A 23356-nucleotide genomic window follows, 5' to 3' on the forward strand; every position below is an offset into this window, starting at 1 on the left:
AGTGTCCGGGGCACAGTGTCTGGGGCTGCCTCTTGTCACATGCCTACTATGTGCAATGGGGTAGGTGCGGTCTATGACATGTTTTGTTTCATGACTAAAATAATCCTCTAGGATGACTGTTGGCCCTATTTTACAGACGAGGGTGGAGTCGAATTTTTCAAGGACATACAGCTAGAGATGTGAACCTACCGCTGTGCTTCCCCCACCTCCCCGGAAATAGTCATGCCTTCGTCTCCCATCCCCTAAATGTGCTCCTTTGCCTCACTTCCTTCCTAGAGAGTGGCACCTTGTACCCCCATCAGGTGAGATGGTTGGCGTTATCCTTTATTTGTGTCTACCCCTCTGATGGAATCAGTTCCTAAATCTGGTTGATGCCGACTCCCCACTGTTCTCATGTCTGTTGCCTTGTCTACGTCATTGCTTCCCCCACAGAAGGAACTAGGCCCTTATCTCATCTGAATTAGGCTCCAGTCTGCCCACCTCCAGCCCTGCCTCTGTCCACCTTCCACGCTGCTGCTGGAATTACCTCGAAGAGTTGCAAACCTGCTCATGTTACTGCTCCCTGCTTTCATCACTTCTAGGAAAAGCCCCAGCTTCTTGGCACAGCAGGCAAGACCTCGCCTCTGTCCAGCCTCATGTCCTGCCGGTGGTTCTGGAACCCCACGCCCTGCAACTAAACCAAACTGCAGGTGTTTCCTGGAAAGACCCTTTTTTGTTCCTGCGTCCACGCCTCTGTCAGGAACTCCCTTCTGCCTCATGTGTGTGATGGATGCCTGTTTCACCCTTCCAGGTTCAGCCCCAGTGGTACCTCCTCCTCAAATCCTGCGCCTTCCTCAATCTTGACCCAACCCCAACTCCCCAAGTCTCAGCACCGTGTACCTCCATCTTTTCTTGCACTCACATTAAAGCATCTGTGTAAAGAGTAGATTTAATTCAGCTATTTTACGTAGGTTATATATTCAGATGGTACAAATTTCAAAAGCTCTAACACATTCAAAATAGTACACAATGAGGAGGAAGTGTCGCCTAGTCCCTGTCAACTGGTGGTAATCATGGTTATAAGTTTTTATGTCCCTTTTGAAGATTTTAAAAGTCTATACTGGACTTCCCAGGTGGCTCAGTGGTAAAGAGTCCACCTGCCAATGTAGAAGACACCAGTTCAGTCCCTGGGTGGGGAAGATCCCCTGGAGTAGGAAATGGCACCCCACTCCAGTATTCTTGCCTGGAAAATTCCATGGACAGAGGAGCCTAGTGGGCCACAGTCTATGGAGTCGCAAAGAGTCCGACACAACTGAGCAACTGAGCGTGCACACATACATACAGGTGTATATGGAAAACTCAGAAGGTAAAAGTCCTGTTCTTCCTGTTTTTGGCTGCATGGCATTTCACTGTATAGATAAGCCAGAATTTATTTAAGCAGTTCCCGGTGACTCAACATTTCGGTTGTTTCCTACCTTTTGCGTATACAAATTTGTAATGAATAATCTAGCACATACAGCATTTTGCTTGCAGGCCAGTGTGCTCCAAGGATAAATTCATGGATTCTTTGTCAAAGGTGGTGATAATCTCTTTTATGTGTTTGCTTATTCTTCTATTTGCTACTTGTCTCCGCAGTTAGAATGTAAGTTCTTCGAGGTGGTAGGGCCTTTGTCTGCTTGACTCACCGGGTTGCCTTATCTCCCCTAGACAGTGCCAGGCACTGAGTCACATCATAGGCACGCTATAAATATTTCTTGATTGCCAAATGAATGCCTTTCATCGAATGAATGAATGCTCTGCTTATCAACAGGATGTGTCAGTAAATACAGAACATTTTTGTCCGGTGTGCAGTAGCCTGGTACCTTGCAAACATTAATTTGTGGTTGGGGATCTTGTCAAAATGCAGATTCCAGGGTGGGACCCAAGATGCAAAATTTCCATCCAGCTGTCAGGTGGCACATACACTGGAGCAGCCAGACACAGAAGTGTGACGGTTCTCTGCCTCTGGGAAAACAAGGCGTCCCCCACCATGAGTTGTTAAGCTGACAGGGGAACTGTGTTAAAATACCTGTTGCCTTTATGTGTCACAAGATGACATCTGTGTCCACGGTCCCTGCCCTGATTTTTAGAGAAAACAGTGCAGGCTTCCTTGGGGAGGTCTCCCCCTGGGGTGGATGCTGCTTTGAATAAGGCTGTAGGGTTTCATTGAGCCTTGAACTTGCTTCACTCTGATCTTGCCCCAACTTGTTTGGCATCATTAGCTGTGGACTGGGAGCACTGTGTCCTTTTCTGCCCTACTTCACAGTGTCAGCAAATTGCTCAAGGTTGAGGAGGGCTGCGGGGACAGGCCTGAGAGAGTGGGGAGGAAACAGGGCCCCCTCGGTCACCGTTGCCACACGAGCAGAGATACGGCTGCAGATAACCACACGGTGTACTTGGAGTTGATAGTAACCGTTCTGAAACTCCAGCAAACCCTGCATTTCCTGTTCTTCCTTCAAGGTCTGTTCTCTGTCTATTCCTGTCTGAAGTCTGTAGTAAAGGCAATTGCATTTTTATCTGAGTGTCTGCCCCTGAGCACAGAGAGAAATTATTTCGGTCTATTGATTTGGTGTAGAGTTGAGAAAGCTCTGGGGCTTTATGTAAATGAAAGAAATGACTCTATTTACTGTTAGGAAAAGTCAAGCATCACCAGCCTCATTTCATCTAACTGAAATTAGGTTCAGGTGAATGATTGTTGATGGTATCTGGCTTTGCAAACGTACAAGTCTGCAGAAGTTTATTTTGGAGTGGGAAGAAGCCAAATGAAGAAGTTGGACATTTTGATAGCTGAAACTGGGAAAGAACCACCCCCCAAAAAAAAGTGAAAGTAAATAACGTGTTTTAAAGGTTTCACTGAGAAAGACATAGGCAATTAGTTCTCTATTTTGATTCAAGGACATCCTGATCCATCCAAGAGCCTTATGATTTAAGACGTGGTGATACATAAAAGTAACCAGCGTTGGGAAAGGTTGGCAGGTTGCAACCGTGTGGCTTTGGCAGAGGTAACACCCTTTGTGAGCCTCAGTTTTTTCATCAATAAAATGGAGTTAAGGATACTATCATACACAGTTTAAATGTGGGAGGCAAGATAAAGACCTAGTTCATGCTCACTGCCCCTCCCCACCCTCCTTTGTCTGCATCAGCTCAGTAAATGTTGGTTCTCCCTCTCCCCAGTGTGGTCAGTAATTTAGACAGTCCCAAGTGGTATTTCTGGAGATACTTTCCCCTTCATTTTCTGATGAGATGACTCCTTCCTGCTAGATTCAGAAAGTAGAGTTTGAAGTTTCCTTATTTTAAAAAGGGAATGTGTGTAAACTAGGCTTCCGATGGCGTCCATGCTGAAAATCCAGTCCTGGCTTCATAGATACGCGGTCTCCAAAGTGCTGATGGTGAGTTTCCAGGTATTCACCGTCCTCTGGGAAGATTTAGCATCACCTGTGGGAAGGATGCAGGGCACCTCGTGGAGCTCGGGGCAGGGATGTTGCTGGGTCTCCGTAGGTACCTGGAACCCACGAACTCCTGGAATTTCACCATTTTGAGTTCTGCTTTTCTCCGCGCGTCACCTCTATCAAGCGTCTCTCTCTCAGGCAGCCTCCTCTGCCTCCTGCGCCTGTGTGATGGGCGGAACACTGTCCACATGCAGCTCCCAAACAGAAAAATTACTTGTCTCGCTGCCTGATAAGGGCAGTCCTCCCTGCCCCCAGGTGTTCCTATTCCTGCCTGATGCTTTCTCCTGACCCAGCCTTTTTGGAGGTTCTCTCACAATGTGGGGGATACATCACAAAATGCTGCAGGGACCAGTCTATTGCAGGGCAGAGGTGGAGGGATTAAGAGTGGTCATTCTGAGCCAGTCCACACTGCACACAGGTGCTGATTATAAGAACACAGACTTGGCTAAAGATTTTACAGCTGCAGATATTTCTTGATGATAGAGGTTCTTTACTTTGTGAAATTCCACATTTGGCATTTTGGTGGTGTTGAAATGACCATGGTAAAACAGTAGAGAGAAAAACGTATACGGGGATCAAATGATGCCAACCTTGTCATTATTACTAAATTTAGGAATGCACATGGGTTTTAAGTAGGTAACGGGAGAGTAGATGAACATGACCATCTCCATGGAGTTTTATGTGGGTTTGCAGGTCTTCATGGAGCACCTGTTGCATGATGTCTATCAGCAGAGGACCACCAGGAGGCAGAGACCCTTTGAGTTCAAGTATTAGCTTAAGGCCTCGAAGGAGTCAGGAAAGACTGAGGCCCTCGAGAAAGGAGCACTTCTGCTTTCAGACCGCTTTCCTCCTGGAAATGGCAACATCAGCTCTTCTCCAGTTTCCAGCCTGCTGTCCTGTCCTATAAACTTTAGAACTTGCCAGTCCTCTTCATGGCATGAGCCAATTCCTTAAAATTAAACCTCGCTCTCTATTTATCCATATTCTATTGATCCTGTTTCTCTGGAGAATCCTGACAAGTACAGATTTCGTCTGGACCAAGGCCACGTGGCCAGGGGAGCTGGGCAAGGAGACGCCTTGCAGACCTGGCCAGGACTGTGGGTCTAGAAAGACTAGGAGAAGCCACTCTGGGGGACTCAGCTGATAGGTGTGGGCCCCTGGGGGCTTCTCAGGTGATGCTAGTGGTAAAGAACCCGTTTGCTAATGCAGGGGACATAAAAGATGCAGATTTTATCCCTGGGTCGGAAAGATTCCCTGGAGGACAGCATGGCAACCCACTCCAGTATTCTTGCCTGGAGAGTCCCAGGGACAGAGGAGCCTGGCGGGCTACAGTCCACAGGGTCACAAAGAGTCGGACACGACTGAAGAGACTCAGGACACACGCACTCACTGAGCCTTGCTCGGAAGCTGGAAGATGTTGGGTGGTCATCCACCCACACAAAGGGGGGGTTCCTTTGTGTTTCGGGCTCAACCCAAAGGGAATGCTGTCAAAAGACTTTCCTGCACCCCCGCCTGGGAGTCTCATGGACCCCTCTCCCTGACAGCCCTCGACGTGTCAGCAGGGCTGCGGGGGAACTGGTCTCTCAGGCTTGGGCAAGTCTGGGATGCCTTGGGGTTTAGACTTTATTTAAAAAAGTGTTTATTTATTTGGCTGCACTGGGTCTTGGTTGCGTCATGCAGGATCCAGTTCCCCAACCAGAGATCAAACCCAGGGCTCCCTGCATTGGGAATGTGGAATCTTAGCCCACTGGATCACCAGGGAAGCCTCTAGACTTGCCCTGAGAATTGTTAATGAGTATGAAAAATTGCGGAAAAGAAACTTTACATTAAATGATATGAATTGTTTTTTAAATTTCCAATTTCTGACTAGAATAGCCCTTAGGGTACTGAGATGCTCTCTTAGTTAGCTTTAATATCCATAAACTGAAACTATCCAGTTTTGAAGCCCCAAATTAAGTTGGTTTGCAGCTTTAGCATTACTTAAAAAAAAAAAAAGCAAAACAGCTTTACTGAGACATGCTTTATATTTAATCATAAGTTCACCGTTGTGAGTGATTTTATGATTTTTAGTAAACATAGGTGCTTGTGAAACTATCACCACCAAAGGCTTCAAACACTTCCAACATCCCCCCACATTTCCTCATGCTTGTTTTTGGCCAATCCCCCTTTCCCATCCCTAGCACCAGGCAACCACTGATCTGCTAACACTTTGCCTTTCCTAGGAATTTCATATAAATGTAGTCTTTTAAGCCTGGCTTCTTTCACCTTGCATGTTTTTGATATTCATCATTCTGTTGCATGTATCAGGAGTTCATTGTTTTTTCTAATTGCCGAATGATATTTTATTATATACGTAGAAAACATTTTGTTTTATCCATTCATCATTTGATGGGTATTTGTATTGTTTCTAGTTTTTAGCTATTATAAATAATGCTGCAATGAACATTTGCATACGAGTCTTTTATAGACCCATGTTTTCATTTCTTTTGACTAGATATCTAGGAGTGAAATTTATGGCTTACCTGGTGGCTCAGACAGTAAAGGATCTGCCTGCAATGCAGAAGACCTGTGTTCCACTCCTGGGTCAGGCATATGCCCTGGAGAAGGGAATGGCAACCCCCTCCGGTGTTCTTGCCTGGGAAATCCCATGGACAGAGGAACCTGAAGGGCTGCAGTCCATGGGGTCTCAAAGAGTCAGACACCACTGAGTGTCTGACCAGGCATGCATGCATAGTACGTATATTTAACTTAAGAAACTGCCGAAGTATTTTCCAAGTAGCTGCACTATTTTATATTCCTACCAGCTATGTGGGAGAATTCTAATTTCCGTACATCATCACCAACACTTGATGTTGTCAGTCTTTCCACTTGTCGCTGTTACAGTTAGTGCACAATGGTATCTTGTGATTTTGATTTGCATTTTCCTAATGACTAATAATGCCCGGCACCTTTTCATGTGCTTATTAGTCAGTCATAGATTTTCTTTGGTGAAATGTCTATTCAGATCTCTTGACCATTTTTAAATTGGGTTGTTTGTCATCTTATTATTGAGGTGGAAGCAATGGTTTTATGATTTTCTTGTTAACTTAGGGGTAGGTTTTGGGTTTTAAATGCTACTCTTTATTTTTGATTTTGAAACTAGATACAGATGAACTAATTCTGCAACCCAAGTGAAATTAGCTTTGCCAAATATTCATTGAAATGGTTCATTATTTAAAACAGAGAGACAATCATGTGAGCAGATGCTGATGACAAGGGCTCCTGAGTTGCCCGGGGCCCTGATGGTACTCTAAACATCCTTTGAGGACCCTTCCCAATTCAAAGATTTTTCTTTTTTTTTTTTTTTTGAGAGGTGCCCCAGGACCTTTCAATCATTTATTTTGCCCATTGTCTGGAGAGAGTCCTTCCCCCTTCCCCATTTCTATTTAATAAATGCCTTTGAATGCCTGTAGGTGTGGTGAGCAATACTCTAGATAGTAAGATACAATCTTTGTTCTTGAGAGAAGATAACCCTTCGCAAGGACACAGAAATGCAACGAAGTATGTGATTAAGTACAGAATGAATCGTTACCCTGCAGCAGCAGGAAGTGTTTGCTTCAGGCCCTTGAGTAACCCCAAAATATCAGCACCGGATTAAGGGCTGGCCACCTGGGTAGCTTGCCAGTGCCAGTCTATAAAGGGTGCTAGAAGAAGGGAAAAGCGGAGGAAGTGTTTGAAGAGGATTCTCTTCATAGAAAGTGTGGTGTGGGTGGAATGGGAGATGCGACGGTGAGACTTGGGAGGGACTTCCTCTCATCGGGGATGAAGTCCTGCTGTCTTCTAGAAGCACTGGCCCCAGTTCACTGATGAGCTTTTGTCTGGCTGAGGGAGGAGCTTGAGTTTGAGGTTAGAGATCAAATGCACGGGGCGGTGAGAATAGACCACACTGGTCCCCAGTGCCCTTCCCCTTGGGCAGCCTGGGTCCCCGAGGAGGTGGCCTTGCAGATAATGGATGCTGCCTGAGAGCTGAGAACTGCAGATTATTCCTGAGTGTGAGATGGTTTGGAAGAACCTTTGGAGGAGGTGGGGCTTATACTGGACGAAGAAGAGGGTGTTAGTTGCTCAGTTGTGTCTGACTCTTTGTGACCCCAAGGACTGTAGCCCGCCAGGCTTCTCTGTCCACGGGATTTCCCAGGCAAGAATGCTGGAGTGGGTTGCCATGCCCTCCTCCATGGGATCTTCCCGACCCAGGGATCAAACTGGGCCTCCTGCATTGCAGGCAGATTCATTACCGTCCGATGTAAATAACTAAAAGGAAGTTGTAGAATGCTCCATGATGTAAAATCCTCTTCAAGGAACCGCTTGGCTCTGTAGCAGCACTCTGGGAAAAATTGTTTCCTATGAATCAATTGCCTCGGAGAAAGAGTGGTTTAAAAATGTCCGGAATATAAAAAATTTTCTTACCTAGAATTAAATGTACATATAGTCAGCAAGTCTTCCCCTTGCACTGTCAGCAGTAAGTGCCTCTTGCCTCTCGCCCTCGGATCCCAAATAGTGACAGTCACGGATGATACAGCTCTGGGGGAGGCAGAGGAAGCAGCTTGGGGGGGGCATTGGGAAAAACCCCATTGAGAGAGACCCAAGGGGTCTTAAGGGGTTTGAAGCCCCCTTAAGGGGTGTGAAGCAGCTGGAAGCCTTGTGAGGCCGGGTGCTCTCAGTGTGATGGGACTGTCTCTGTGATGGAGTGGGGCGGGGCCTTGCCGTGAGGGAGGGGAGGGTCAACAGAGGGGAAGATGGAGCTGGCCGAGCTCATCTTCTGGTTTTGTGCTTGTGTCGGATGGTGATGTCTTTCTTCTTCACTTTTTTTTTTAGCTCTAACTTGCTTTAGTTTTTATTTTTTTTAATTGGTATATAATTGCTGTTAGGGGTTCTGTTAATTTTCTGCTGTACAACCATGTGAATCAGCTGTATGTACACATCTATCCCTTCCCTCTTGACTTTCCCATCCCACCCATGTCCGTCATCACAGAGCACCAGGCTGAGCTCCCTGCACTGTATAGCAGCTTTGCACTAGCTGTGTGTTACACACGTGGTAGGTAGTGTATAGATGTCAGTGTTCTTTCTGCCCCTTATGGTTAAGAGCTTCCCTGGTGGCTCAGATGGTAAACCATCTGCCTACAATGCAGGAGACCCAGGTTCAATCCCTGGCTCGGGAAGATCCCCTGGAGAAGGCAATGGCACCACACTCTAGTACTCTTGCCTGGAAAATCCCATGGATGGAGGAGCCCGATGGGCTACAGTCCATGGAGCTGCAAGAGAGTCGGACATGACTGAGTGACTTCACTTTCTTTCTTTATGGCCCAAGGGGCGAGGCAGGCCTGGGGCTGTGAGTCACTGGGTGAGAAGGGATGAGTGATCTCCTTGGAGAAGGACACTTCAGTGCATGAGAGGTGGACAGGTGTCACAGGCTGTCACCTGTCAGCCTTAGGAGGTGAGAACCTCCTATGATGACCTACATAATGACCAGGCGGCAACTGCAGAGGAGTCGGCTGTCATGGGAGTTGATTTTACGGAGCAGCCCCAGTGGTGGGATGCACTGTTAATTCTTGACTGGGGACCCAGGAGGTCCTTGCTTGGTGGGTGCGCTGTCTGGCTAGGCTCTTAAAAGATGCCCAAATGTGAAACACTGTATATTCATTGCTCCGTTTCAAAAGGAAAAATTCTTTCCTTTTCTAAGTTTCTAAAAAAATCGTTGAATCTGGTGTCATCCTGTAGAAATTAAAGTGAGGTATCGGAATGCTTTTCTCATCAGTGGAAAAGTTGACTAGTTTTTTAAGAGGCTGCCTGTCCTCCTGTGTGGGGTTGAGTCTTGGCTTTTACTACATTTTACATGGCTGGGGCTCCTGCACTTTTCTGAGCCTCCGTTTCTTTATCTGTAAAACAGAGATGATAAACTTACCTAACTCAGAAGGTCGTAGACTTAAACAGGGATTTGTTTAAAGTGGGTGCTCAAAAAGCATGGGAATCCTGCTTAATCAGGACTTAGGATGGTGAGTTAGTGTCCATTCATTCTTCCCTTGAGCCAGTCTTTATTGAGCACCAGCTGTATATCAGGTGGGGCTTCCCTGGTGGCTTCAGATGGTAAAGAATCAGCCTGCAATGCAGAAGGCCCAGGTTTGATCCCTGGCTTGGGAAGATCCTCTGGGGAAGGGAATGGCTACTGGCTCCAGTATTCTTGCCTGGAAAATCCCAGAGCTTGGTGGGCTAAGTCTATGGAGTTGCAGAGAATCACACATGACTGAGCAACTAACACTGTATACCAGGCACTCTCCAGATCTTTGCATTACTGTAGTCGCTAATCATACATGGCTCTTTAACTTTGTATAAATTAAAACTAAATAAAATAAAGAATCCGGGTCCTCAATTGCTGTAGCCACGTTTCAAGTGCTCAAAGGCCACCAGTGGTGGGATGCACCGCTGGAGGCTACCATATTGGACACTGCAGCATAGAACATTTCCATCATTGTAGAAACTTCTGTTGGACTGGAAAATTTGGCTGTGAGCAAAGCAGTCATTTATTCTTGATCTGAACAGGGATTTTTGAGAAATCCAAACTTTTGCATGTGTTTCCTTTTCTCCTAGGAATGAGGTGCTAATGATTAGTGGATGTTTAATGATGTGTAGGTACCACCTCCTACATTTGTTAGTAAGGACTCTGTTATTAATAAGAAGTACTGGGGTAAGTCTCCTAAAATCTTCTTTAGAGGTCAGAAATGGGCAACCAGAAGTAAGTGACATAACTCCCAGCCTTGGGGGTCCTCGCGGGGACTTTGGGTGGCAGGTGTCCCCAGAGGAGGCTGAGTGACACCAGGGCAGGAATGCAGGTTCCCCTCGACACTTCCTTAAGTCTCTCAGCAACCCTCTGAGGTTTTTCTCGCCTTTGGCCAATGAAGAGCCCAAAGCACAAAGAAGCACAGGGACTTTGGAGTCTGCATCTAGGGGTTGGGGGAGGGGCAAGATTGATGCCCCTCAATCTTGCGAGAACCCTGCGGGCAGGCCTGGGACTGGGTTGGGGAGCATCCTGCCTTCCCCCTCCACAGCCTCTGCTCTGCAGCTCTGGTGGGGACGTGGTTTCTGACTGTTCCTCCTCTCCCTGCTCCCTCTGTCCTATCTTCATCCAAGGGCAAAGGCTACACAAGCACTCAAGCAGATACGCCTCCACGAATAGGTTATTGCTATTTCAGTAATTTTTATTGCTTTCTTCCCCTTTCAAGTCCCATTAACTTTGTGAAAGCAATACCCATCTGTGTGAGCGTTCCTTGGGGAACCGGGACTGTGAAATTCCAACTAATTGGAGCTTGGAGGCAGCAGTGGGTGGCTTTGTGATGTCTCTTGACTCAAGTCAAGGGCGGCATCAGGATTTCAGATGACTTGTCGTTTAAATTTGTCATTGGCAGTGCCTCTCTTCTCCTACCTGACTATGAATAATCAAAAGTGGGTGGTAGGAAATTAGATTGTTTCCCTGCCCTTTTCCAGAGGCACTAGAGGAGAAAACAGGAGCTGTAAACATTTTGGGGGAAAATCCCCCCATGCCACACAGTCCTGTTTGTCTGAACTGTTCTCCTTCCAGCATCACCCACGTGGGACGTTTGTTTACACGGCACAGTGCAGTCTCAGAGAGGCCTGGGGAGAGGCTGAGAGCCCCTGGGGACATGGCCTGTCTGCCTTCACATGCACAGCCGTTCGCATCCACGGCGCAGAGGCAGCCCGGCTTTCCCGGGAGGCGGAGGTCCGTGCTTGTCTGCGGACCTGAGATGTAGCCGCAAGTGCTGGCCCCCGTGCAGCGGGCTGCCGTCCACAGCCTGCCCGCGTGCGGGTTCCATGGGGGATGTGTACCTGCCATCTGCTCTTCTCCTTTCCAGCCCCCATGACCCAGGATGATACCGAGAGACGCGCTCGACACTGACAGGTCCTTGCAGCGGCCACACCCTCCCACAGGGGTGCCGCACGTGGGCATACACCGGCTTTCAAACTAGTTTACGCTGTATTCACTATCCATCTATTGGATGCCTAGAATGTGTACGGCCTTGTTCTACGTCAGGGAGGGCGTTGAGAAGAGGCCGAAGACGTGTGAGATATGCTCGCTGTTCTGAAAAGAACATCTAAGGACTTTTCTAAGAACGTCTAGACTCTATCTAGAACCTACCCTCCCCTTTTGGAACGAGAGGAGGAACTGACATTTTCTCTTTTTGAAATTTAAAATGTTTTGTATTTTTTAAAATTGTGGTAAAGTATGATAACAGATTTGCAGGAGACTTGGAAAATACAGGACAAAGTTACGTATGAGGAGCTAACATGTTCTCAAGTACTTTGGACCAGGTCCAGGGCACAAGCGTCACTTCATTCCCACCTTAAAACCAGGCTTTCCGGTCGGGCATGTAATGTCTCCGTCTTAGAAGTGAGAAGTTGCACGGGAGAGAACTTGAATATCATGCCTCGTTCACTTACCTAGGACACATTTTTTTCCCCACACTTATCATCTAAAATAGGGAACTGACTTATAATTGATGTCAGGTCATAGTTTAATTGGCAGCAGCTTTTCTTTCTTGGTAATAATTAAAATCACCATTGGTCTTCGCAGCAGTGTCTTCGAGTCCGTGAAACAGGCTATTTTGTCAGGTTTCACCCAGCAGAGGAGAAGTGGAATCGCAATTCAGCGTGGGAGCGCCTGACTCCAAAGCTGGCGTATCTACCAACACAATGTGCTGCCAAATCCACGTGCCGTATGCGCACAGGCCATAGGGCTTTCACAGACGAAGGATGAAAAGGGGGAAATGGTGACTAAATTGGAGCACACGTCATCTGATTCCATCACTGGGGGCACAATAGCTGGGGAGCTGCAGATGTTAAGCAGGATGCTGAGAGCCTGAGAAATGCTGGTTTCATTGTCTTCCCTTCTCTCCTGGTTATTTTTTATTGTTTAAAGAGGACAGAAATAAATGCAAATTCTGGCGTAGACAAGATGCACACAGGAGTGCGTGGTCCTCCGTCGGTTCTGTGTGCTCTGGGCTGAGGGCCATGTTTGCACCTGCGTGGACCCCGTGGGGGTGTGACTAGGGCTCACAGTGGCCTCTGCTGTCCTCGAGAAGTCTGATAGGAGACTCGGGCGAGCTCCATCGCCTGCACGGCGGGATTCTGGGAAGCCCCCAAGTGCAGGCCTGTGTGTGTTTACCGTCGACACAGCACCCTCTGGTCAGCACACTCAGGTATGAAGCGAGGGCTGTCAGAGTCCACGGCTGACCTGGATTCAGCGCCAAGGACTCGGGGGTGGAGGGAGAAACAGCCACTGCAGCTGCCACAGTTTGCAAGGCCCGGGCTTGGACTGCAAGGCCCCTGCCTGTTTAAACAATTCTGATCTCACGATGAGCGTAGACCAGGTCATTCTCCTGAGCAGCTGATGTGAAAAGCAGGGAGACAGGTGGGTGATTTGGTGTCTCCTGGGAGGCCCTGTGGAATGGTGGACAGAGACACTGATAGGCTTGGAGGGACCAATCCCCTAACACTCAAGGGAAACTGAGTCTCAGAGGAGTTGGAGCGGCTGATTGCTGTTCTCACGGCTAATCGTTGACAGCTGAGTCAGGATGGAACCGGGGTCCCTAGAGGCTGTTCGTTTTACCTTATCAGACATTTAATCACTCCGGGCCTGTGTTTCTCCAACAATGAAAAAAAAATAGGAGATTGACTTCTGGTAAGCTCTCCGAAGGAAATAACTTCAAATAACAACTCTGAAAAAACCTGCACGCACAATAGGGTTCAGTGAAGCCTTATTTGTGTCATGAAACACTAGGAACAAACATAAATGTCCCAAAGTAGGAGAGCTGTTAGGTAAATATAGTTGATTAAATACTAAATAGCCTTTGGAATTATGTATGGGAAGACTATAGCAGCATGGGGAATTTTTTTGATACAACCATAGGTAAAGAAAAAGGATATGAAAGTAATTGTATATGATGATGATAGCCTTGCTTAAAATACACACTGGCCCAGAAAATTAAAGCCTGGTAGGTAATCAGCCAAAATCCTAAGGATGGTTATTATGGGCTCATGGGATTGTGGATTTTTATTTCTTCTTTAAATTTTCAGTTTTTCAATGGTCTTAATAGAAAAAACTACATTGATTTTTTTTTTCTCCCCCCAGAGGAAAGAGACCATAACATGGGGAAGATGTTTGGCTGAATTGACTCTCCAGTTCTTATATTCTGTGATCCTTAAAATCTGGGACAGTTGTCCCCAGGCATGTGCAGATGTTTGTGATGTGTAAAAACTAGTGCAGCATTGTCCAAAGGGGAGAGATGGTCTTCCAGGAAGTGGAAGTGGATTGCTGCGGGCCTAAGAGCTCTGCTGTTGTTCAGGAAGGTAATCGGAAGTGACTCTGAATCTGGGGAGAAGCCACAGGCTCTCGGTTGTAGGGTGATTTCTTTGTAATTCTAACCGGGTGCAGCCAAATCCCAAACACTGTGGGAAAGAGCGGGGGCAGCTCCGTCGTTTTCGTCTTCCTGCTGACCTGGCCCCGGAATGGGAAGTGAAGCTCCTGTTGGCTTCAGCCTTCCAGAGAAACATAGAGGTGGTGCGGTGGAAATATTTCCAGTTTTCACTTCCCCTTTTCTTTGCAGAAGTCATGCCTTTTAGGCAAACCTGAGCTGGTGTAGCTGGTGCACAGCTTCAGAACCTTTGTTCTGGGAGCTTCATCAGGGTCTGTGGGAATCCCTTCTTGGGCTGTGGTTGGAGATGTGAGCAACCAGAGGGTGTTGGCCTGGGGGCCTGGACAGGTGATTCTTATCCCGACAGCACAACTAATTAGCTGTGACCTTAGGCAAGTGACGTCACCTCTCTAGACCTTTCATTACCTTCATGGTAAAATGCAGACGCTGGAGTCAGTTTATTAAATTCCCACCTGCAACACTTGCGTTCTAACAACTCACTGTAAAAGCTTGGCCCTGACCGGACAAAGTGATCTGTATCTGTGTTAGGTGCTCAGTCATGTCCAACTCTTTGTGACCCCATGGACTGCAGCCCTTCGGGTTCCTCTGTCCATGCGATTTCCCAGGCAAGAATACTGGAGTGGGTTGCCATTTCCTTCTCCAGGGGATCTTCCTGACCCAAGGTTCGAACCCGGGTCTCCTGCATTGCAGGCAGATTCTTTACCATCTGAGCCACAGGGAAGCCCAGTGACTTCCTGGTGGAAGTGATCTGGGTCTGGCAGATATTTTTAAGTGCTGTTTTATTCCTACTGTGGTCATGTGGTTGGTTACCCTGACCTGTTGTTGTTTTGTAATCTGTTAGACAAACACAGCTCTCTTTTATACCAGGAAGATAAAGTCTCCCCTTTATCTGCAAAGGAGGAAATGTGTTTTGGGGGGCAAAGTGACCTGACCGGTGTGGCCTAGTGGGAAGGCTATTTGCCTAGGTTTGTGTGTGTGCACGCGTGCGTGCCTGCCCGCCTGCCTGCCCACATGCATTGTGCCGTTGATGGTGTGGTTTTTTGTTTTTTTTTTTCCTTTAATACCACTGCTGAGAGCTCATCTGCAGGGGTGGCTGCCACTACCAGCTGTCAAGCTAGTAATGCAGTGGGGTTTGGTATGATTTCTGAGCACAAATTTATCAACACAGTGGGTGTTTGGGGTTAGCTTTGTTTGCAGGTGCCTCATTAAGCAGATTGTCCTCCATGGCACTAAGGAAAGATGTAGTTTTGTGCAAGAAGAACTCTTGCATTGTCAGCAACAGATCAAAGACATATTCCATACTCCATCAAGCAGATTCATGTCTCTTCTCCAAAGACATATTCACTCCAGGTCAGAACTTGTTCGGGGGACAGCTTATAGGAGGCGGTGACAGGGAACGTCACCCTGTCACACGTGAGCAGTCGTCTGGATGCAGCCACTTTTCACGCGAGGGTCTTCCTGGGTTGGTGCCTGCTGCATATTAGGCACCCTTCCTAAAACATAAAGCATGTGATGGGAGTGACCTGGCGGAAAACTTGGTGTAACTGATCATAATCCTGGCAGGGGAGTTAGTGGGCTTTACCTGTTAGCGTCAAGTTAAATGCAGAGAGGGTTTGAAAGGAAAAGAGCTCTGTTTACTCCCCCCATCTTTTCTCCCTGTTATCTCCTATCTTCAGATGAAAAATCCGTGCCATGGTAACACTGAGCAGCACAATAATATCAGCTTGTGCCTTCCACAGGAATTACATAAGCAAATAAGCAGGGGCCAGGAGAAGATCAAGGCACCAGTAGAGGTGGAATCTGTGTCCACATCGGACGTTTTGGGGTCACCCTAGCCCACGGTGGCTCCTGTCTTTCCCAGCACTAATTTTACACCTGGTTTCAGTGTTTGACAGTCATTAAAAATGGGAAAGGTTCCTAAGAGCCAGCCTGGACTGAGTGGTTCTTTGTGTTCATAGAACCTGTTCCTGCTGGTTCGCTTTCTAGAGGAGACGCTTGGTGTCGTGACAGCGTTGTCATTGGTTGTGTGTTGGATGACCTAGGTTTCATTTAAAATTTGCTGAGAGTGCCTATGGATTTTTTCCCCTCTCTCCTTAACATTTTTAGGGACACAGGGAACTTTGGTGGGGTCCGACATTAACTCACTTTGTAGCTTGACCGTCTCTTCACTGGTCTCAATTTCTCTTATAAAATGAGGGGTTCATTTACAATGGTTCTCAAGCTTAGCCACACGGTAAGAACCCTTGGGAAGATTTTCAGCATCCTGATACCCAGCCTGCATCCCAGACCAATTACATCAGAATCTCTGAGGGTGGCAACTGAGTGTTGATATTTTCACAAGCTCCTTGGAGTTCAGGAGCTTTGTTCAGAAACAGTGCTTCTCAAACTTTAATGTGATATGAACCACCTGAGTATCTTTTCAAACTTTCAGATTCCAGTTCCCTAGGTCTGGGATGGGGATGATGCATTTCTTTTTTTTTTTTTTTTAAACTTTTCAAATTTGTTTGTTTTTGGTTGTGCTGGGTCTTCACTGCTGTGCCTGGGCTTTCTCTAGTTGCTGCGAGTGGGGGCTACTTTTCATTGCAGGCTTCTCATTGAGGTGGCTTCTCTTGTTGCAGAGCACAGGCTCTAGGCTCTTAGACTTCAGGATTTGTGATTCGTAGGCTCTAGAACACTGTCTCAGTTCAGTTGAGTCGCTCATTCGTGTCTGACTCTTTGCGAGCCCATGGACTGCAACACACCAGGCCAACTCCTGGAGTTTACTCAAACTCATGTCCATTGAGTCGGTGATGCCCTCTAGCCATCTCATCCTCTGTCGTCCCCTCCTCCTCCTGCCTTCAATCTTTCCCACCATCAGGGTATTTGAAATGAGTCAGTTCTTCGCATCAGGTGGCCAAAGTATTGGAGCTTCAGCTTCAACATCAGTCCTTCCAATGAACATTCAGGACTGACCTCCTTTAGGATGGACTGGTTGGATCTCCTTGTAGTCCAAGGGACTCTCAAGCGTCTTCTCCAACACCACAGGTCAAAAGCAAGAGCACTGGCTCAGTCAGGTGTTTAGTTGCCCCTCGGCATGTGGCATCTCTCTGGATCAGAAATTGAACCCATGTCCCCTGCATTAGCGGGTGTATTCTTATCCAGGGGACCACCAGGGAAGCCTGGGATTCTGCATTTCTAACAAGTTTCCAGAGGGTGCTGATGCTGCCAGTTCGTGGACCAAACTTTGAATAACAAGATTCAGAACCTAAATCTTAATCATGGTACAAGGCACAAGAATTATGTTTGCAAAAATGTGGCACAAGGAATAGACTACAGAAACGAGCAAAGAAGCAGCAATCGTTTTGGCAGAAGAAATCGAGGGTTGCTGCACAGAGGAGGTGGCATTTGAGAGAAGAGAATGCCTTGAACCGTGAGGAGGCTTTCTTGGATAGAATATGAGTGTATGTTAGTCTGAGAAACTTGTTTCTCTAGAGAAGCAAACAGTAGGATGTGTGTTTGTGTGTGTATGTGCAGTTGCTGCTTGAACATCATGAGGTTTAAGGATAAAACCTCTCCACAGAGTCAAAAAAATCTGCATATAACTTATAGTCGGCCCTCCATATCCACAGTTCCTCTGTATCTACAGTTTTATCTGCATGGATTCAGCCAACAGTGGATTGTGTGGTACTGTAGTAGTGTCTATTGGGAAAAAAACACAAAAACTGCCTGTAAGTGGACTCACACAGTTCAAACCTGTGATGATCAAGGGTCAACTGAATGTGTGTATGTATTTATGTATGTGTGTATATTCACATATGTGTATATGAATGAGAGAGAGACTGATTTTAAGAAATTATTTTCTGCAGTTGTGAACACTGGTGAGTCTGAAACCTGCAGGGCCGGAGAGCAGGCTGGAGACCCAGAGAAGAGCCAGTGTTGCAGTTCAAGTCTGAAGGCCATCAGGCAGAATTCCCTCTTTTTAAGGGGAGAGCAATCTTTTTCTAGTAAAGGTCTTCAACTGATTAGACAAGGCCCACCCACATTGTGGAGAATATTGTGCTTTCCTCAGAGTCTGCTGATTTAAAATGTTAATCTCATCTAAAAAATACCTTCTCAGAAACTTTTAGAATAATGTTTATTCAGATAACGGGGTGTCATTTCCTAGCCAAGTTGATGCATAAAGTTCACCACCCCGGTAAGGGAAAGTGAGTCACCCAGTCGTGTCTGACTCTTGGTGGCCCATGGACTGTAGCCGTCCAGGCTCCTCTGTCCATGGAATTCTCCAGGCCAGAATACTGGAGTGGGTTGCCATTTCCATTCTCCAGAGGATCTTCCCAACCCAGGGATTGAACCCAGGCCTCCTACATTGTGGGCAGATTCTTTAACATCTGAGCCACCAGGGAAGTCCAATGAGGGAAAGGGTATTCCAGTTTCTTTTGGCCTCTGGGGACAATAGAACTAACAGCTGAAGCAGGAGGAGTGCGTGGTCCAAGGCAGCAAGGGTGATTTCTGGACATTTCTTCATCTTTACTCTGTTCGGCTCTAGATATAGCAGAGCCAGACTTCACAAGCTACAGAATCAGTGTTGGCCAGGCTGTGGGTCTGTCTGCCCAGCCTCCCCTCTGCCTCTGCCCGTGTGTGGGTCCTGGAGCCCAGACAAGTGTCTCGGTCCTTCCAGTTGCCTGGCTCTGTGCCCAGGGGTAATGAATTAACAGGGAAGAGCACACAGGGGAAACCAGGTGTGCAAGAAAACCCACGTGTGACGCTATGGTGCAGACGCTCGGCCTCACTCCCTCGCGATTTGAGTCATCCTGGAAGAGGGGAAGGTGAGCGGGGGCAAAGGCACACACACACAGAGTATCTATAGGCCAGGAGCACGCTCTGGTGCAGAGGGTCTGAGTTTTTCTGACCCTGACAACAGGAAGAAATATGTTGTACCTCATGGTCAAGTAGATACATAACTATGTTGTTCAGTTGCTCAGTCGTGTCCAACTCTTTGCGACCCCATGGACTGCAGCATGCCAGGCTTCCCTGTCCATCATCATCTCCTGGAGTTTGCTCAAACTCATGTCCATCGAGTCAGTGACGCCATCCAACCATCTCATCCTCTGTCGTCCCCTTAGATATGTAACTATAAATATATCGATATAGAGAACATGCGTGTATGTGTCTCAACAAAGTGGAATTAAGTTGAAACAGTTTTATCCCATGACGCTTCCCCCTATGTCACTGGCACATGATATTTTCTATTCTCTGCTGTTTCATGAAGAAGAAAAGCTGGTCTGTCCCACTGACCCAGTTTTACAGTGCTCGATAGAGGCACCTGCAGTAAAAGTGAGACCGAAACCCGGGTGGAATGGAAAGAGCTTGGGGAGTCTTGTGACCCGAAGGGATGCCGTCCAGTAGAGTTTCTGTGCTAATGGAAACATTACGTGCCGTCCCATGCGGCAGATGCTGGCCCCTTATGGCTTTTGAGCACATCAGATGCAGCCAGTGCAAATGAGACACTGAATTTTACATTTTATTCCACTTTAGTTAATTGAAATGAGAGTCGTCTTATGTAGCTGGTGGCTCTGGTGGTGGACAGCACAGATCTGGGGGACTGCCCTGCCCCTGCCTCTCACTAGCTCTGTGGCAGTGAGTCCCCATGGTCACCGTGACCCCAGGACACCCACCCCCACAGGCTGGCCACCTGCACCTTTCTGGAGTCTGGTGGTCAGGAGAGCCCGGCTTGATGGGGGCACACGGTTAATTAAGTGCCCAGGGCGGTGTTACAGATAACATCCTTTGCATTTTTAAATGGTCCTTAAGAGACCTTTCCCTTCTTCCCTTTCAGTTGCTTGATTGTTCACCTGTGTGACTTGTTGGTTTGAAAAGAGAGATGCTTTCTGCTTAATGAAATCTTAGCCCATCTTCACCGACTTGGTGGCATTTGCGACCTGAACACAAGGTGCTTTTCTTTCATTGCTTGCTTGCTTGACTTTCTTCTTCCCAAACAGATGTAATAGCCCAAAGGAAGAGGCCAGTGGGAATTGGGAGGCAGAGGTTAACCATCAAACTGGGTTCTTTTGCTGCTGTTGTTGTATGTAGTTTGCAAAGCTGGTGATGACATTTGAGGTTTGGTGGACAGATTTTGTTTAAATTCTAGCAGTTAGAATTGGAAAACATCCATTACTCCACTGACCTCAGGGCTCTGATGGAAAAGATTAGGGGACCCAGGAAAGGATAGGGGAAGGGTGACTTCATCCTCACTCTCCAAAAAGTTCTGGTAATAAGAACCAACTTTGATTGAGCTGGGGTTTGACAGGATACATATGTCAGCTTATTTTACTTCACAGAAACCAGTTTCTTCTCAAGCAGGGCCTCACAGTTGACCAGACTGAAGGTGAGTTGGGTGAGAAGCTCAAGCCTGTTGCTTACTGTTGAACCCAGAAGTGAGCTGAGATGCTCTGCCAATTCATTTTGGCTCCAATGGGTGGGGTACAAAGAGGGATAGAAATTTAAGTGCTAGTTGCTCAGTCGTGTCTGACTCTCTGTGACCCTTTGGACTGTAGCCTGCCAGGCTCCTCTGTCCACGGGATTTCCTAGGCAAGAATCCTGGAGTAGATTGCCATTTTTTTCCTCCAGGAGATCTTACTGACTCAGGGATTGAACCCAGGTCTTCTGCATTGCAGGCAGATTCTTTACTGTCTGAGCCACCATCAGTATAGAAATTCTAGGAAGAGCCTTAACTCAAGACATTTAAAAACTGGGGACAAAATAACCTGCCCCCCAGTTGGAATTATTGTAAATGGCCCAGGCCCCTCAGAGCTTTTATCTTATTTACTTGTTGGTAAATAATATAAATAATGTTTGCATTTTTAAATGGTCCTTAAGAGACCATTTATACAGAGACTCTCTGTATAAATAATGTTAAGAGTTAGTCGCTCAGTTATGTCCAACTCTTTGCGATCCCGTGGACTATTGCCCACAAGGCTCCTCTGTCCATGGAATCCTCCAGGCAAGAAGACTGGAGTGGATTGCCATGCCCTCCTCCAGGGGATCTTCCTGACCCTGGGATTGAACCTGGGTCTCCCCCACTGCACGCAGATTCTTTACCATCTGAGCCACCAGGGTGTAGATAATGAGAGGAGTTTTAAACGGGCCCAACGATAGCAGTGAAGATGAGCGATGTCAGAAGCTACTGCACAGAAATGCAGCCCTTTTTGTTAAAAGTACGTTTGTCATATGCCAGGCATCTCACTTAATTCTTAGCACTGCGTTTTGAAGAAATGATGGTTTTCATTTATAGATGGAGAAACAGAGGGGTTAAGTCACTTGCCCGATGTTACACAGCTAAGAATCGGCAGTCGGCACCTGAATCTGTGGTTGGGGCTTTAAGCTTCAGACCTGACAGGCTGAAGGTGGCCCCGCTGTGTCCCAGAATTTTGGTGACTCATTGGTACACACGGATGCCCCGATGGTGTACAAGAGGTGTCCTGGATGACCATCACTCCTGGAGCTGGCAAGACCGGTCCTCTGCTCGCTGGCTGTCTTGGTGGAGACAGCCCGGCTCCCATATGTTTCTGAGAATAGCCGATTCTGGGGCGAGGTGGGGTGATGGACTTCTCTCTAAAGTCAGAGAGAGGGAACGCACGGTGAAGGAGAGCATGCACTCCATGCATACCAGATACGGTGGCGGGAGAGAGCCGCTGGCCCTCGCGGATTCAGCTGACAGGAAGCAACTGCCGAAGGAGGGCTGGCAGTTCGAGGGCAGAGTGGCACTGCCCTGCCCTGGAGGGTGGAAGGTGTGAGCTGACAGGGGATGGAAAAACAATAGGGGGAGGCGGCCCTGGGTTGCTCACCGACCATGGCTGCGCTGGAGGAATCACAGCTGTGGTGGCTGACTCAGGAGACCCAGGGCGCTTTCCACGGCCTCGTGGCGAGGGTCTGTGACGGCAGGTGCTTCCTGCCCCCTCAGAACCGGGGCGTCCTCCCCCCTCCCCAGCAGCTCTGGCTCGGTGACACAAAGAGATACCAGCCTGCGGGGTGGGGGGCGAAGGGGGCTGCCTGTCGTCATCATCACGGGAGCAGCATTGAAGGAACCTGCCATGTACCTACAAGCTACTCAGCCAGCGGCTGCAAAGGAGACTCAGTGGGATGAGATGGAGCCCCTGCTTCCAAAGAACCAAGTTGGGAGATGAAAAATAGACTCTATACAAAAACAAAGGGCTTCCCTCATAGCTCAGTCGGTTGAGTCTGCCGGCAATGCAGGAGACCTGGGTTGGATTCCTGGGTGGGGAAGATCCCCTGGAGAAGGAAATGGCAACCCACTCCAGTATTCTTGCCCCGGAAATCCCATGGACAGAAGAGCCTGGTGGGCTACAGTCCGTGGGGTTGCAAGAATCGGACACAACTGAGTGATTAAACCACCAAAACCATCACATACAAAAACAGGACAGAAAAAAAAAAAAAGAACAAGACTGAAACTCAGAGACAAAATTTGAACTTGCCCTTTGGCCCCTAACACGGCTCTTCTGAGTTGCCTCTCAGCTTCAAGCATGGCACGTTTGAGGGGACTTGCTGTGCCCGATGGAATTTGTGACTCCTGGTGTACCCCTGACGTCCCTGGAACCCGTAGATGTGGGCAGCATCAGTGTCCCCCATCCAGAGAGGTGGGAAACGAAACCTAAGGCAGATTCTGGGCAAATTCCCAGGACTGATAGAGTTCCAATTTTCTTTCCAAAAACTCTTCATTCAACACTGGTCATCTGTGGCCTCTGGGGAGGCCCACTGGAATTGCTGAAGTTCAGCTCAGCGATAACTCAACAAAGGTTTATTTTGAATCTATTAGAAGCAAGGGAGTGGGGTCCCTGTCCTCCAAGAGCTTGCAGTCTCTTGGCTTCCAGGACGGGGTAGGCTGCTGGGAAGGAGAGAAGCCACCCCCAATTTGAACCACTCACCTCAGTCTGAGCTCCAGGAATCTCATCTGGTGCCTCTGCTGTTGCCTGGATAGAAAATGCTCCTTGCTTTTGACTGAAGGCCGTCGCTAAAGGAGCCCAAGCGAATGGTGCAAGAGCATTGAGGACAGGGCCCGCGAAAGCTCCGAGCTCCCTTTTCTAGCGACAGCCTCTTCCAAAGAACATACGTTGTAGAGTCCAGTTTAGAACTACGTTGAGGATGTCTTGCTGACCTTGAATCACAGCCAGCTGCAAGCATTTGTTACAGATGGTTGTTGACAGTGGGAAATACCTGCTCTCCATCAATAATCAATAATGCTCCTGGCATAAGGGAAGTATCAAGTGTCGCGTCATCCAGGCTCTAGTCCCAGCTCCAGCATTCCCTGGGCTTGTGCCTTTTTCTTTTTCTGTGTTAGTTTCTCAGAGTGTTTCTGTGGATCTGTTGGGGGTGCACGAAGGACTTGTTAAAAGTGGAGACCCTTGGGACTTC

The 23356-nt window shown here is 47.7% G+C and overlaps 1 protein-coding gene and 1 long non-coding RNA gene across 2 annotated transcripts in view; both read left to right on the top strand.

The window, feature by feature from the left end:
- Positions 1 to 22276, top strand: LOC132343653 (uncharacterized). Its single transcript, XR_009492588.1, has 2 exons — positions 1 to 302; positions 433 to 22276. It is a non-coding gene; the product is annotated as an uncharacterized lncRNA (long non-coding RNA).
- Positions 1 to 23356, top strand: part of GFOD1 (glucose-fructose oxidoreductase domain containing 1) — a 103490-nt gene that overhangs the window by 3995 nt on the left and 76139 nt on the right. The gene's annotated exons all lie outside the window — the stretch shown is intronic.

This window comes from Bos taurus, chromosome 23 (genome assembly GCF_002263795.3).
Source record: "Bos taurus isolate L1 Dominette 01449 registration number 42190680 breed Hereford chromosome 23, ARS-UCD2.0, whole genome shotgun sequence".
Lineage (NCBI taxonomy): Eukaryota > Metazoa > Chordata > Mammalia > Artiodactyla > Bovidae > Bos > Bos taurus.